At 48.8% G+C, this 14399-nt stretch overlaps 1 protein-coding gene, 1 long non-coding RNA gene and 1 pseudogene across 2 annotated transcripts in view; 2 read left to right on the plus strand and 1 right to left on the minus strand.

Moving 5' to 3' along the window:
* LOC146182080 (uncharacterized) overlaps nucleotides 1–14399 on the minus strand; it is a 133995-nt gene that overhangs the window by 32656 nt on the left and 86940 nt on the right. The window lies entirely within an intron of this gene.
* LOC146182081 (inactive phospholipase C-like protein 1) overlaps nucleotides 1–14399 on the plus strand; it is a 114852-nt gene that overhangs the window by 16810 nt on the left and 83643 nt on the right. The window lies entirely within an intron of this gene.
* Nucleotides 8258–9720, plus strand: LOC146182082 (uncharacterized; annotated as a pseudogene).

The raw sequence follows: 14399 nt of genomic DNA on the forward strand, positions 1-14399 counted from the left end.
TCTAAAGGCACTGCTCTCTAAAAGCTTGGCTAAACTAATAAGCGTTATTCGCTTAAGCAGATCGCATCCCGTATCACACTCGCTCGGTCACTCGTGCTGAACGCGAGTTCGAGCTAGTTGGGAGGAAAGAGTGCAGACCCTGTTTTGTTAGTTATTTTTTCACGCCATGTAATTCGCTTCCCGCTGTTCTGTCCCTTTTTCCCAAAGTTTTGCCCATAATATTATTTTACGCCCTTTTATTCCCTCTTTTTTATGTCAGCCACGATAAGCTCTGCTCGCCTCCGCGTAATCGCGTTACAAGTGAAGCGTCTGTGCTGCTTATGGCGCGATGGTTGTCTGAGACGAGGCAGATAACAAAAACAAAAAAAAATGAACTGAGGCAGTTAGTAGCCAAGCATATCGAGCTTAGTTAAGCCTAAAATTTCCTCTGCACTCCTACTGCAAGCTGTGCGGGTCGATATAAGGTGCGAGCGCCGAGCGTAAGCTCTCGGGAAGTACGTGTTTTCACGCTGAAGTGATTTGTGCTAATAGAGCCTCGGGTAATTCGGGTTCTGTTAAATGCGGCGCCGGAATTTCTCTTAGCAGCGAGCGATAAGAGGTTGGAGGGCGTTCTTTTTAGCATCCACAAGTGGGTCGCAGTGCGAGCCAAAAAAAAAAAATTAGTACTGCATGCTCTAATTGCTTGGGGAGTTGCCGGTCCACTCATCTTACTAGCATAAGCGTTCACAGTGATGCCGGCTATAGCGGCAATGGGGACAGACAAAACCAGAAAGGTAGAGGGAGATTAGATTAGGGAGATCCTTCCCCTAAGTGGAGGTATTTACCTCCTCTCCCAGCCAGCGCTGCCAGGACGCTCGCTAGGGTGGTGGTGGCCGGCCGCGGTGAAGGAGGAGGTAACTGGTTTTCCACACCTTTCAGCAGATTTCAGCGGGTTGCCATACCATTTCAAATCTTATTTAGCATCCCTCTGTTGGTCAAGTTTGACGTGAGTTTGCGATAGAGATTCGAACCGACGACGTATGTACCCCAACTCTGCGCAGCTCGCTACTTTGCGTCGCAACCGAGAGGGCGCGCAGAGCGGCGCGCCTAGTTTCGCTTTTCTTTTTTTTTTTTTTTTTATTAGGCAACGCTCTGCTCTTCAATATGACTGGCCGTTCTACCCACTACTCATGTTTTTCTTCATTGCATTGGTGTGGCTGTTAGTATGGCTATTTACGAGTTGGTATTCTCCCGTGATGTCTAGCGGCGATCTTAGTGGCGGCTGCGGAAGGCAACATCGGCCCGCCGTAAAGCAACAACCACCCACTGAGGGTGCCCAGATTCCTTCGTTGTGCAAATGGTAGTATTCACTGCAGAGTCCTTCGCAATACACCTGAAAGGCAGGAATTCGGCCAGGGCATACGAAATCCTTCGTTACACAGGTCGATTCGTTGTACAGGCATTCGAGTGTAATACTAAAATCAAAGTTGAAAAAACGGAAACAGCAGCAAACAAAAACGACTGTTCCTGCATGAACTCCGAAATAATATTGGCCTGTTCTGTCACTGTGTAAAAATTAAGTCAGTCTTCTTGATTACACACAGCTGCGAAAGTATGAAATCTCGCGAGTGCAATCATCTTACGCTCCTACTATAGATTGAAATACGGGGCTTACTGCGCTGACCGCCCCTTGTGGCGTTCAAATAAACTGCTGAACGCCACATAACAGACGAGTGTGGCGGAGAAACAAAAGATTCAGGGTGCTCCTGTAAAGCTGACAAGCGGGATCATAGACGGCGACACCGTTTGTTGACATTCACGAGGTCGGAATGGGGATAGGAGGTTTTTAATGCAGATTGTCCCTTCCGGTATAAGGAAACAGCTTTGGTAACAAAGAGCGTAGATGACGTCCGCAAAAGACTACTTTGAAGACATTCACAAAGTCGGAATGGGGATAGGAGGTTTTTAATGCAGATTTTCCCTTCCGGTGTAAGGAAATAGCTTTGGTAACGAAGAGCGTAGATGACGTCAGCAAAAGACTACTTTGAAGACATTTTGTGCCACTACCATTCAACCACTGTTGTCCTGTTACGCTATATACTGCAGCTGAAAGCTGTTGTTGCACTATTACCGCTACTGCTACTAACCGGGCAAGCGGTGGTCCCAGGTTCGTACTTCTAACCAAGACAAATTTTTCAACAACCCCGAAGTTCAACTTCGTACGGCAGTACTTGGGTGGACGCCAATGAGCAATCACTTCATTACTACCACTAGCGATGTGTTGCTGTCGTCGTCAATACTTTTATTGCCTGTTGCCGTCGATCACACCTGCGGTAACCAATTGACCAGTTCTCACTGACCATCAAGTTCATGCTACAGTTGTCTATTATGACCCGTACGGTGATACAGGCGCCGTTAATGGCGTGAAAAGACTCTCACTCAAGTATCACTAAGAAAGGAAAAGAAGCAGCGGTCAAGTAAAGTGGACTTAGTTTTCCAATACCCTGTGTTCAACTGACGTCACCGGGCGCCTATAGCGATACATCCGAGACTATTTCAAGGTCAAATATTAAAGTCAAAGGTCATTGTCATGGTCAAGGGATCAGTTAGTGATGCGGTCATGAACCAACTTATTGAAGTCTAACGCACTGGGCGTGACTTGTTGCTAGAAAGGCGAAGTCCCAGTTTGACCTTTGCTCATCTTCAAGGTCACCCGGATGGAACCAATCGGTCCCCTGGAATGTACCTTGAGGAGTAGAGCTATCATTCTAGAAAAAAAAATCTATTTTTTTTTTGTCGCATGTTTGACACCGGGTTCAGAGGCGCCAACAAGCGATAGGATTAAGCAGAACAAAGACATACTTGAAAGAGGGCATGCGTGTATAAGCGCCTTGACAGCGGCAAGTGACGCGTGAACGTTGCATGCTCGAGCCGACGGCAATTCAATTCGGCAAGAGTGGCTCAATCTCACCTCCTGCGTCCTCACCCCTGCCTCCCTTCGCTTACCTGCGCCAGCCGCCGAATCCAGCTCCGCTGAAGAGTATAGAGAGGAGGGCACCATTGTTCTGCGAAGTGGAAACGAGCTGCTGTCGATCCACCGCCACCAAACCCCGACGTCGCTTAAGACTACCTTTCCCAGCTACTGAACCGTCGCCGGCGCAACAGGCGTGGCAGCCGCGAGTGCTTCCTAATGGCAGCGGATTCGACGCGTTTAAACATCAACAAAGTAAAGTTCTCGCGACGCCCCTCCGTCATTAAATTACATTAAACCAGTCAAAGCGTAAAAGAAAAATGAACGCTGCATTAGTAGATAAAGCTGAGTATCATAGGCGAGCACACGTATATAGTCGGCTACAGTGACATACACACTGATTTCCTCAATGATAAAAAGTAACCCGTTGTTAAAGCTTTTCTTTAAATTAAAGAAAAAAAAACACCAGAAGTAACCCTACACACAGATTTCCTCAGTGATAAAAAGTAACCCGTTGTTAAAGCTTTCCTTTAAACTAAAGAATAAAAAAACCACCAAATAAAATTATAAGCTTTAGAATTTTGGCATCAACTAGCATTCGATACAGTTACAGACTAAAAAAGTGATTTCATTTGGTGTTTCGCTTTGTTTGTGCAGTATACAATCACAGCCTATTGTACCAACGGCAGTTCTTTCTTTTCAGTTTATCCGAATATGGTACCTGCACTGATGAAACAAGTAACCATGTCAGGTGATCAGGTGTAGAGGTGGCATCTAGCAACTGAGTTGATCAAAAAATAAACTATCTGTAAGGAAGACGAAAACCACTCAGCGCCGTGGCCCATCTCGGTCACCCTCACACTTCTCTCTCGCGTTGAAGCTGTGGCCTGCGGCTGGTAATTCCACTCTGCTTCATCTGAAGTACTGCCAACGGTAACTGTCGCATCATTTCAACTCCTCTCTTCACTTGGTGGAGGTGCGGGGTGTCATCCTGGAGCTGCGCAGTCGAACGCTTGCTACCACAACGCCACCCGACGTCAACAAACCAGCCGCTTTTTCATCGCCACCCGCAACCTGCCCCGGTGCGCTTCGCCGAAGAAATCCTGCCATTTTCAATGGCACGGACAACCACAATGTGGAGGGCTGGCTGTCCTCCTACAACCGGGTGAGCGCTCACAACCGGTGGGACGACAGCATGAAGCTCAGGTATAGCTCAGGAATGTCGCCTTCTACTTGACCGATGTTGCCAACCTCTGGTTCAAAAGCCACAAATCAGACTTCGCTACCTGGTCCGCTTTCAAGATCGCCTTCGCTGGCATCTTAGGATGTACGGCCGAGCGCGAACATCGCGCTGAGTAGCCTCTTCGTCCCAGTGCCCTGCAGGTTGGTGAAAGCTTCACCAGCTGCACAGAAGACATTCTCGACCTGTGCAAGCGCGTCAGTATATCCATGACAGAGGCTGACCGGCATTGTGGATTCCTAGGAAGGGGTACACGTCTCGACGAGTAATTTAGTTGAGGCGGCGATAGTCAACCCAAAAGCATATTTATCCATCCTTCTTAACTAGGACCGCAGGATCCGACCATGGACTACAGGATTCTCGAATGACACCTCGTTGCAGCATGTCGTCCACTTGTTCGGCGATAACACGTCGCTGAGTGGTTTTTGTCGTCCTTGCATACTATATGTGGTGTCATCTCATCAACTCTCTTTAGTCAACGCCAGGTGAAGGTGTTCGGTTCGTCCGAAGTAGAAGGCGACCGGTTGAGGGGGGACTAATGTCAGCGCGTTACGAACTGTGAGCCGTCCGCGAAAAGTTCGGGGACACTGCGTCCGGGATCATACGAGGCCATTGCAAGCAAGCGAACGCGGTGCTGCTAGGATTAGCTCCCCAGTCGCCTTTGGATCTGGCTTGCGATGCCTTTGCGTGACAAGGAAGAGCCTGCAGGAAGAAGATCGAGCTCGAAAGGACTGGACAAGAAGGAAGGTGAACGAGAGAGAAATGGCGTGGACGGAGCCACGCAGGTCATGTCACGTGATTCATTAGCGAGATAAATAATTAGCGGCGCACTGCGGTGAAGCACACAAAGCATCCAGCCAGGAACTTGCCAGCATTGCCCCCCTCCCTGCCCCATCTGCCGTTTTCATTTGGCCACCATCAGCCATCGTGATCACGACGTGGTGCCGCGATAAGTATTCCTATCTTGTTCTCTCTCTCTCAAAGTCCTTGCCCATCTCCCCATCCATTCCTTCTCTCCGTCTCCCTCCTACACTTCTTTCCATGCAATCAGGCGCCACGTGGAGAGCGCGTCTTGGAAGTTGGGGCTCATTGGGTGGCTTCCAATGGCGACGGGTTCTATAACGCCAGGCGGCGACTAATGGGGTTAGAGAAGGTGAGCGTACACCGAGAGCACGCGTCATTCAGGATTAGCGTTGCAGTCGACGAAGTGTTTGAGAATGGGATTGCTACTTATGCCTCATAACTGGTCTGAGCTGTTTCATGTACAGGTGATTAGGCATTCCACCCGAGACGCCAGCTGATTGCTGGGCGTCGGCGCAATCCCCAATCAAGGAGTTGGAGCCCAATGAAGAAAGAGAGCAGACTATGTAGTTTGCACTTTATGATAATTATAACAGCGCGAAGCATGCGAATGACACAACTGTGTGTTGCACGCGGGGCGCGGGTACTGGCATTTTAATTTTTAATTTAGGATTTGGCAAATGTTTGGCCAAAGGTGTGCTGATATGTATGAAACATATTTGAGTTTTTGCTAAACGAGTATCAAAGCGAATGAACGCGAACGAGGATCATCAAGGAGCAAAGGAAAAGGGGAGCCTTTAGCGCTGCTGCGTCACACCCTTCAAAGGGAAACTTAAGTCGCTCCCCCCCCCCCCCCCCCCCCTTCATTTTGTTTTAATCCTGGCTGGTCATTTAACGCGCAGACACGCTGTTCTGTGTATATGCAGAGAAATCGGTAGGGGAGGATTTTCTTAGAATAGAGAAAATAATTACATAATTAAAATATGGAGGAGACGTAAATGCCAAGGCGCCTGCGTCTCCCATTACCCTATATCTTGAAATATATTTAAACCGTTTTGTTCGCCGTAATTTCCAAGGGTGTTATTTGGAAAGTGTAATTGTTCCACTAGGTGCTACGATCACCGGCCAAGGGGTTTTGTCTCGCGAAAGGCGGTGCTGTGCCGTTAGCTGCTTATAGGCTGCGCGCGCTAATTGGCCGGTCTGGGCGCGAAAGCCCGAGCGAACAGCCTAATCCCCTGCCAATACGTTTCGCAGGGACAAATTCCCGCTGCCGGATGCAGCGTGTTGCCGCGAGATTAGCCACGAAGAAGCATCTCAACGTGGCCGCCACAGATTCCCTCAGCCGGCGAAGCTCTGATACCTGGCGGCTTTACACGTGGTTTTCACAGAAAACGAACTGCAGTGTAATTAGCGCCTACCAGAGCGCGGTCATGCGGCCACTGCGAAGAGCTACACAGCTTTCTCTAATATTTACACCCGAAGCAAAATTCGTCCTGACACAATTGGAAGTAGCTCCGTCAAATAAGCTAGCCGAATTCAGGGCGATTCCGGTGATCAGCTATGCGAAATGGGAATGACTTTAGCTTAATTAATGCTAATGAGTGATGTTACATTTCGCATTCTGCTCAATCGGTTATCATTCTATACTCGAAGCATCAGTTTAGTTCAAAAGATCATCGATAGAATTATAAGCAATCTTGTCAAAAACACAGCCCCAACGGCTTTGTGAGCGTGTAGGAGGAGCTGCAATTATTTATTCAGATCAGCGGGGGTTGCGTCACATTACCAGAATAGCAGAGCAGACGAACCTGCAAATGGCAAGCGTTCTGAGCGCATGCGCATACTTCCTTCTGTTTCCCTTCGGCGATCATTGATGGACGCTGAAAGAACGGTGCTATTGCCATGAAGTGGAAAGAGTCCTTAATATCCTTTTTAGGGATGCAAAATTTAGAGCTTCGTTATTAAGGAAATTCGGCGTCGGCAGCGTCATGAGAGAAAAATTGTGGGCGTGGCTAAAGCAGGTAGTATTTGGCAGGTGCCATATGACTGGGCACTGATTGGCAGGCGGAGTTTCGTGACGTCACGATTCCCCCCTATCACGTGGTAGAGCTGGCTGGCGCTGACAACTCGGCCACCTCCTTTGAGCTGGAAGGCTGAAATGGGGAATCGAACTTATCGGATGCCTTGGATGCCAAGTCGGACACGTTAGCCGTATAGGCCACGAGAATACATTCGTACGGCGAGGTAAAAAGAGGGCTCTATATCTGTGTTGTGTGGTATTTCACATAATTTGGTAACTTACGAAAGTATGCTAATGACTATGTGCGAGGTAATAGAGGCGTAAGTAAAGGGATTAGAAATTGAGCGCGAAGTAGCCTAGTGCACATACTCCCCAAAGGGATACTGCAAATAAGAAGCATAAGAGCCATAAGCCATAAATGATTATATAAGTGATTATAAGTGATTTTATAAGCAAATGGGAGCCAAGTCTCCCCCCAATTTAAGTTGTCGCATCATAACCATCATAACGCGCTCTAAGGATGCGGCGTGCAACATCTAAAAAATGCTACTATGCAAGGCGTGTCCAATCCTGTGCATAGAGTAGGGGCCTAGTCCGAGCTACTGTTCGTTCTCGCAGAACTCTCGTGTTCAATACACCCTACGATAACGACGAAATTGTTGTCCAGGAACTAATTGCATAACATCGGCTTCGATATCCTAACTGTACATGTAGGAGCCTTCTTCACTGGTTAACACATTAAAGTAGCAGGCTAGCATCGATACACCTTGCAAGCAGGACACTACGGCAATGACGAACTATGTAAACGGTAAGCCTAACTATTTCTCCCTCATTAAATAGTTTTAGGCTCACCGTCCAAATAGTTTGTCAATGCCGTAGTGCCCTGCTTGCAAGGTGCATCGATGCCAGCCTGCCACTTTAATGACAATGAGCCTAAAACTATTCCTCCCTCATTAAATGGGGGGGGGGGGGGGGGTGGCGGCGCTGTGAGCCGTCAAGCAGAGTGGACGCGCTTCACGTCGGTTACGCGAAACGGATGTCCTACTGCCAAACCATCGATTTGCATCGCTCAACACTGAATTTTGGCCGGCAGGTTGCCAGGCACCCGAAGACACCATTTTAATTTCGGTGGACCTCCTTTTGGCGATTTTACGGGACTTTGTCAGTCGACCACGATGGCGCAGCTGCTAAGCCTAAGGCTTGGCGAAGACACCGGGCCGCTGACGCGGCACCAGGCGCGGCAATCATGAGTCTTTCACGGGGCTACGACCCGGAAATCATGCAAGTAGAGGAGCTACAGGCTGCGAAGAAACCAGTCTTCGATGAAGCCACTGAATATGCTATTCGGAAGAAATTAGAAGAGCAAGAGCGAGCGTCTGCGAAGTGCGCGAGCACCGAACGGCAGGAACGCTTGCGCAGTGGAGACGCTGCTGACGGCCATGGCCCCACTTCAGCGCCGAGCAAACCGCTTCGACCGAAACGTTGGAAACCAGAGGCGGTGCCCAAGTTCGGCACTGAAGACTCTGTTGTCGTCATGAAACCCAAAGGAACGCTCGATTTGTCAAATTTCAAGGATACTAATCAGATAGGAAAAGGTATATATGCTGCTGCCGGCATCGAACGCAAATCACAGGCGCTTGCAATATGGCCGGCCTGGGATCAAAGTATAATCACGGTAGGAATTCGAGACGCAGAGCTTATTCGGCAAGTCCTCGCGCTCGAGAATCTGCGGATTGGCGGCCACATGCAAGCGGTGCATGTCTACCTCAAGATGCCCGAAAATACGTGTCGTGGAGTAATTCGACTGAGGATAAAGCGCACGGGAAGACGCACACAAGAGAAGAAGACACAGGACACGCGCTAACTCACATCTGGTTTATTGCAGCAATAACAGCAAATATATGCTGAAAAGGGTTCATGCGCAGTACATAAAAATCCCATAAAGACAGAGGAAAAAAATATAAGGAATATCACAAAACATTATCAAGGAATATCACAAAACCCGATCAAGAAAACTGATCTCTGCCTTCCAGAGCCGCACCGACGTATCGCTGACACACCTATCTCCCCTTTTCCCGATATGGAATGCCTCCAACAGCTCACGCGCTGTCTTGTCACGGCCTCTGCCCAGAATCTTAATGTCAGCCAGTCGCGGCTCGCACGCAGTGCAGTTCGCGCAATGCGCTGCCAAATTTGACCCTCCACTCCTTAAAGCCCGCAAATGGAGTAATTCAAGTGTCAGAAGCAGATATTGCTCAAGCTGTTTGCTCTCCACGCACTCCCGTGGTGGGTGTGAGGAAATTAGGAGAGTCGAACGCAGCGGTGATTACGTTCGAATGCCGTATAGTGCCGTTCAACGTGTTCCACTGGGGGGAGGCTGTGCCCATCCGTCTCTACCGGAAGACAACACCAGCTTGTACCCGCTGTGGAACAGTGGGGCTATAGGGTGGATGTTTGCTCTAATCAACGAGAAAATATCTGCAGGGCCTGCGGAAACATCACCAAAGAAGAGGGTCAGGCGTGCCCAGCCCCGATGCCTAGTCTGAGGTGGTGCCCATCTCACGAGCTCCGCAGACTGCGCCTGGAAATACAGGAATCGTTCCAGAGCAGGGCGGAAGCCTGGTGGTGAGCACTAGAGCAGCCAGCGTCAATCCAGAGACAACCGGAGAAATTCAGGGCCTAGACCGCAACAGCGGAAGACCGCAATGAGAACCGGAACGAGGACGTCCCAGCAGGGGTCTGAAGGAAGCGGTCGTCCAGGTGACAAGAGGGTTGGAGAAGCCGAGTTGGAGAAAACCACGGGCAGCAAGGTGAGCTGAGCACGGATTGTCGCTTCCCCGCCTCCCACTTTGGCTGTTGAAAACCTTCAAGAGGAAAATATCAGATTAAAACAGGAGCTAGCGAAGTATAAAAGTCAGGAACAGAGGACATCGGCAGAGGGTCAGAACATGCCAGAAACTCCTGGAGAATCTGCAATGGAGGAGGATGTTCCCCTTCCTCCTACTGAGCAGGCTCCAACTCTTGTCCCTCAAGGTGAGAAAAAGGAAAAGGAGGGAAACAGTAACGTAGTGGCGCCGGAGACCGATAACGGGGCTGGTGCCACAGAGGAACATGCCAGGATTGAGGCGGTTGTCGAGCGATGTTTGTTGAACGACCTTCCGTGTTTGAAAGTTTGTATAATGCAGAATATACAGACGATCCTCGAGGGAATTCTGCAAACTACTATTGAGAAAAACGTTCAGGCAGCTATTAAGAGGGGCATTCAAGCAGCGGCAGAGCGGGTCTTACATGGGGATCTTGAAGCCCCGTCTAATTAGGCTGCAAGCCTCTGAAATAAGAATTGAGCGAAAACTACAGGAGCTTGCTGAATGTACGTGGGCGAAGGTTACAAAACTAACCGGCCGGGTGGGTAATCGGCAGCTTGGAGCTGATGATTTGCCCGAAACCGGAGGGGACGCACCAGGCGCGACTTCCTTTAGTGTTCAACATGGCTCGCCCTCCTAAGTGGCTGGGAGACAAGATATACATCAAGAGTGGAAGAACAAGTTCCTTACGCTTCCGCTCCCCGAAAACATGCACCCGGAGCATCATCATGCTAGATGAGTGGCGAGAAGCACGAAGAGGAGCGAATATTGTTCAAGAGAAGAAGGAGCCTTCTTCGTGGACGCTGCGGGTCCTGCAGCAGGGATAACAACAATATCATTGGTGCACCAAATTCAGGTCGTGGACGGGCTTTCAGTTCAACGGGGATACGCAGGCTATGAAGTAAGTGGCGATAGCCATAGCCGCAACGCACTCCTCATCGAAATACATAATTACAGATCCCCAGGCAGCCTATAGAAACTACATGCGTAGCATAATCACGCCGTTAGCCTGCAAAATTCTGAGTCAATGTAGGACTTCAGCTGCACGGAAGGAACTAATATGGGTACCAGGTCACCAGGAGATTGAAGGAAACGAGCACGCACACGCTTCGGCCCGAGCTTTTCTTCCCCGGAATCCTTCTACGTCCTCTCTTGCTGATTTAGGCTCCCCCTCTCCGTTAACAACATATTCAGAGATATTACAGCATTTGCGCATTGAAAGGCAGACATTCGCCCGCTAAGGGTCTAAGTAAATCAGAAGAGTGTCACCTTGGGAGGTTACAAACTATGTCATTTAATAATCCAGCAACACTTCACGCTATTGAGTCCGAGTCCTTTTCGGCGCAGTGCAAATTTTGTGACCAGAAGGCAAACTTGTACCATATGGTATGGGCTTGTCAACAAAATACCATTATTGACATAAATCAGCCAACGTGGGAAGGCTGGGAATTGGCCCTGTCCAGCTCGGACCTCAAGGAATAACGAGCCCTTGTCGAAAGAGCACGGCCAGCGGCGTTTACCAATGGTGTCCCGGACTAGGGAACCGATTATCCTTCCCTTAATCTAAGCCAATGTGGCTTTCGATAAACGTTTTCATCATCCTCATCATTATCTCTCATTAAATTCTTTAACACATGCAGCGATGATTCGGTTGCTATTAATTCACTTCGAGAATCAATAGTGTCCGAAAACTGAGCCGAGTAAGATGAACAAAACTGCAGACAGAACACTGTATGATTGCAGTGAAAATCGGATCGAATAGGTTAGCATAATAGGACATAATGGAGCATAACAAAATGGAATAGTATACGGCAGAGAAAGATTATATAAGACATCAGGATACTTTAATCGATAAGACAGAACAGAATATATACGGTGTATTCTGTCTTCTCATATCCTAAAACAACAGATGTAAGGACGTAATTGATATGCAAGAAGCTCGGATTCTATTAGATGCGTCGCCGGGCAGCATCACGTTTAACGAAGGGCACGTGATTTTCGTTGGCAAGGCGCCCGACGGCTTCTGGACCGTGCAGTGCTTGCGAAGCGGGCCTTTACTCAACACTGACCATGATCAGATATGTTCGTGACATGTTCGGCTTATCCATGGTGCTCTTTGAGAGCGCCATGGTGTATATAAATTGTCATTTTTGACAGCTGTATGGTGTGTTTTTTTTTTTCAACAGTTGTAGACGGTGTCTGTGGGCTGTGCGATGTTAGTGCGCATTGAAGAACCCCAGATGGTGACAATTTCTAGAGTCCTCCACTATGGCGTCCCTCGTAGCATGAGTCTCTCGTTAAACTCCACAAACGAAACCAACAAGACCATCAGTTCAGTCGTTCAGTCGTGTCCGACTGTTCGTGACCCTATGGACCATATCACGCCACGCTTTCCTGTCTCTCACTATCTTCCTAACATCACATAACTTCATCTGCAGCGCCTCGAGGATGCCATCTAACTATCGCGTTCGCTCCTACCCCTTCTCCGGTGACCCTCAACCTTTCCCAGCATCAAATCTTTCTCCAGCGACTCCTCTCTTCTCATCAGATGACCAAAGTAGCTGAGCTTTAACTCTAGAATTTGACCCTCCAATGAGCAGTCAGGGTTTATGGTCGACAATATCGACTGATTTGATCTTTTGGCTGTCCAAGGAACTCTCAAGAGTCTCCGCCAGAACCACAATTCAAACGCGTCAATTCTTCGGCGGTCAGCCTTCTTCACCATAGACTGCCTATAAACAAATGTCTTAAAGAAATAAATTACCAGAATTCTATAGGCTGTCTATACATCAGTCTATAGATTTGTCTAGAGCAGTTTGTGCACTTTACAGACTGAATTATAGACAGTCTATGCTGTCTGAAGAAATTTTTATACGGGTTGGCAGTCTTCCGTTACGTCATTGAAACAGATTCACCATCATCAGAATAAAATAGTCACGCTTGTGCAGGCAGAGAGGCGACACTAAGGCAAATGAGCTTTAAGCTGTATAGCTCTATGGTGGCGACGTCGTCTTTCTAACCGTTTTATCGAAGCGAAGCTTCACTACGCCATGTAAAGGCAAGGTCACCGTGCTGGGCGCAGACCACAGCTAAGCATGCGCCCCATCTTCCTTCTTCCCTTCTGTTTTCTTCTTGGCGTCTTCCGAATTTCTTGCTCCATTAGACCGGCTTCTTCTTGTGTAAATAAACAGCTTTACCACATGTAACCAATAGTAATAGAGCTTTACCTTACACACTACGTTTAATCAAGCTACACCATCAGCAATTTTTATTCTGATTCACACCTGTCGCATGTCCAAGAGTATGCATTGAATGTTAACTTGTGACGGGCGAAATGACAGATGAACGAGACCCTGTATTTCGTACTAAAAAGCAATCGCTGTGTTCCTCTCCTTTCTAATCGCGCCATAAACAAGCGCGCTATTTAGAAACCGCTTCCCGTCTGAACCTTCAATGCCCTTCTTACGTCGGCAGCATGAGCAGGAGAAGCTAGGGTTGCGTGACGCAAAAATGGCAGGCATGCGAAATTAGTTGAACGGACGCCCAGTGTGAATCATGGACCTTCTGGTGTTCCTACTCTCCACATCGCTGCCCTTCACCTCAACCTTCACTCCCTTCGTGACGTCACCAGGCGCCTGCGTGATGCCAATCGCTGACACGCTCGTCGCAAATAAGTTCGCGTGGGCGGCTGCTAAATCGAAGGCAACGGGGCACGGACTCGCGAACAGGGAGGACGGCGCGTTGAGCGAAGAATTGTTCCCGAATATAAGATGCCGTGCGTAGCCGGGCCAGGAGCGCACTCACTACGTTTTCCCCATTTCCCTTTTTATTCCCTATATTCTTTTCCCAGGTTGTGCTCAGTTCTTTCCATCATCTTTCCCTGCGAAAGAATAGATGAGGAGCGGCTTTCACAATTCTGTTTTTCCTTTCTTATTTGTCCCTCATTCTCACATCTTTTCTCTGCCGTGTTTCTGCTGTCGTGTTCGATTTCTTGCCTTATTTCTGCCATTGAGGGAAGGAACGAGAAAAAACGGTGTGTCTGACGTCCAAGCGGTTGCCCCTAGGGATCGCTTTCCTTCTCGGTCTCTCGATCGAGGCCCCGTTTTGGGGAACTGCTAGGAAGCGGTTTGGCCGCACGCTAAGGGAGGAGCGGGCAGAGGAGCGCTGACCGCAGTGGTGGTGGCGGCGCGCTGCGCTATTTTCGACATCGCCGCGCCCTCGGCTCCTTCATAACTCGCTCGGGAATTTAAGCAAATGTATGGGTGCGTCGTGGTAAGTAGGAAGTAGAGTCAGAAGTGGGCGAGAGAGATTCACGGGAGGTCTAGAGAAGCGGGAATGCAAGGAGATGCGACGAGAGCAGAAACACGTATGGAATAAGTAGGGAGGAGGTAAAAGAGGCCGATGAGAAAGGGCAGTTTAAGGAGGTCATAAGGGAGAGCGAGATTAGGGAAGAATTGACGGGAAAGAGGATTAAGAGGCAGCTAGAGAAGTGCGTGAAGAATGCTTATGGTAAGAATGAGGAAG

The sequence above is a fragment of the Amblyomma maculatum genome, chromosome 8, assembly GCF_055883805.1.
Source record: "Amblyomma maculatum isolate TAMU_Amacu chromosome 8, ASM5588380v1, whole genome shotgun sequence".
Taxonomy (NCBI): Eukaryota; Metazoa; Arthropoda; class Arachnida; order Ixodida; family Ixodidae; genus Amblyomma; species Amblyomma maculatum.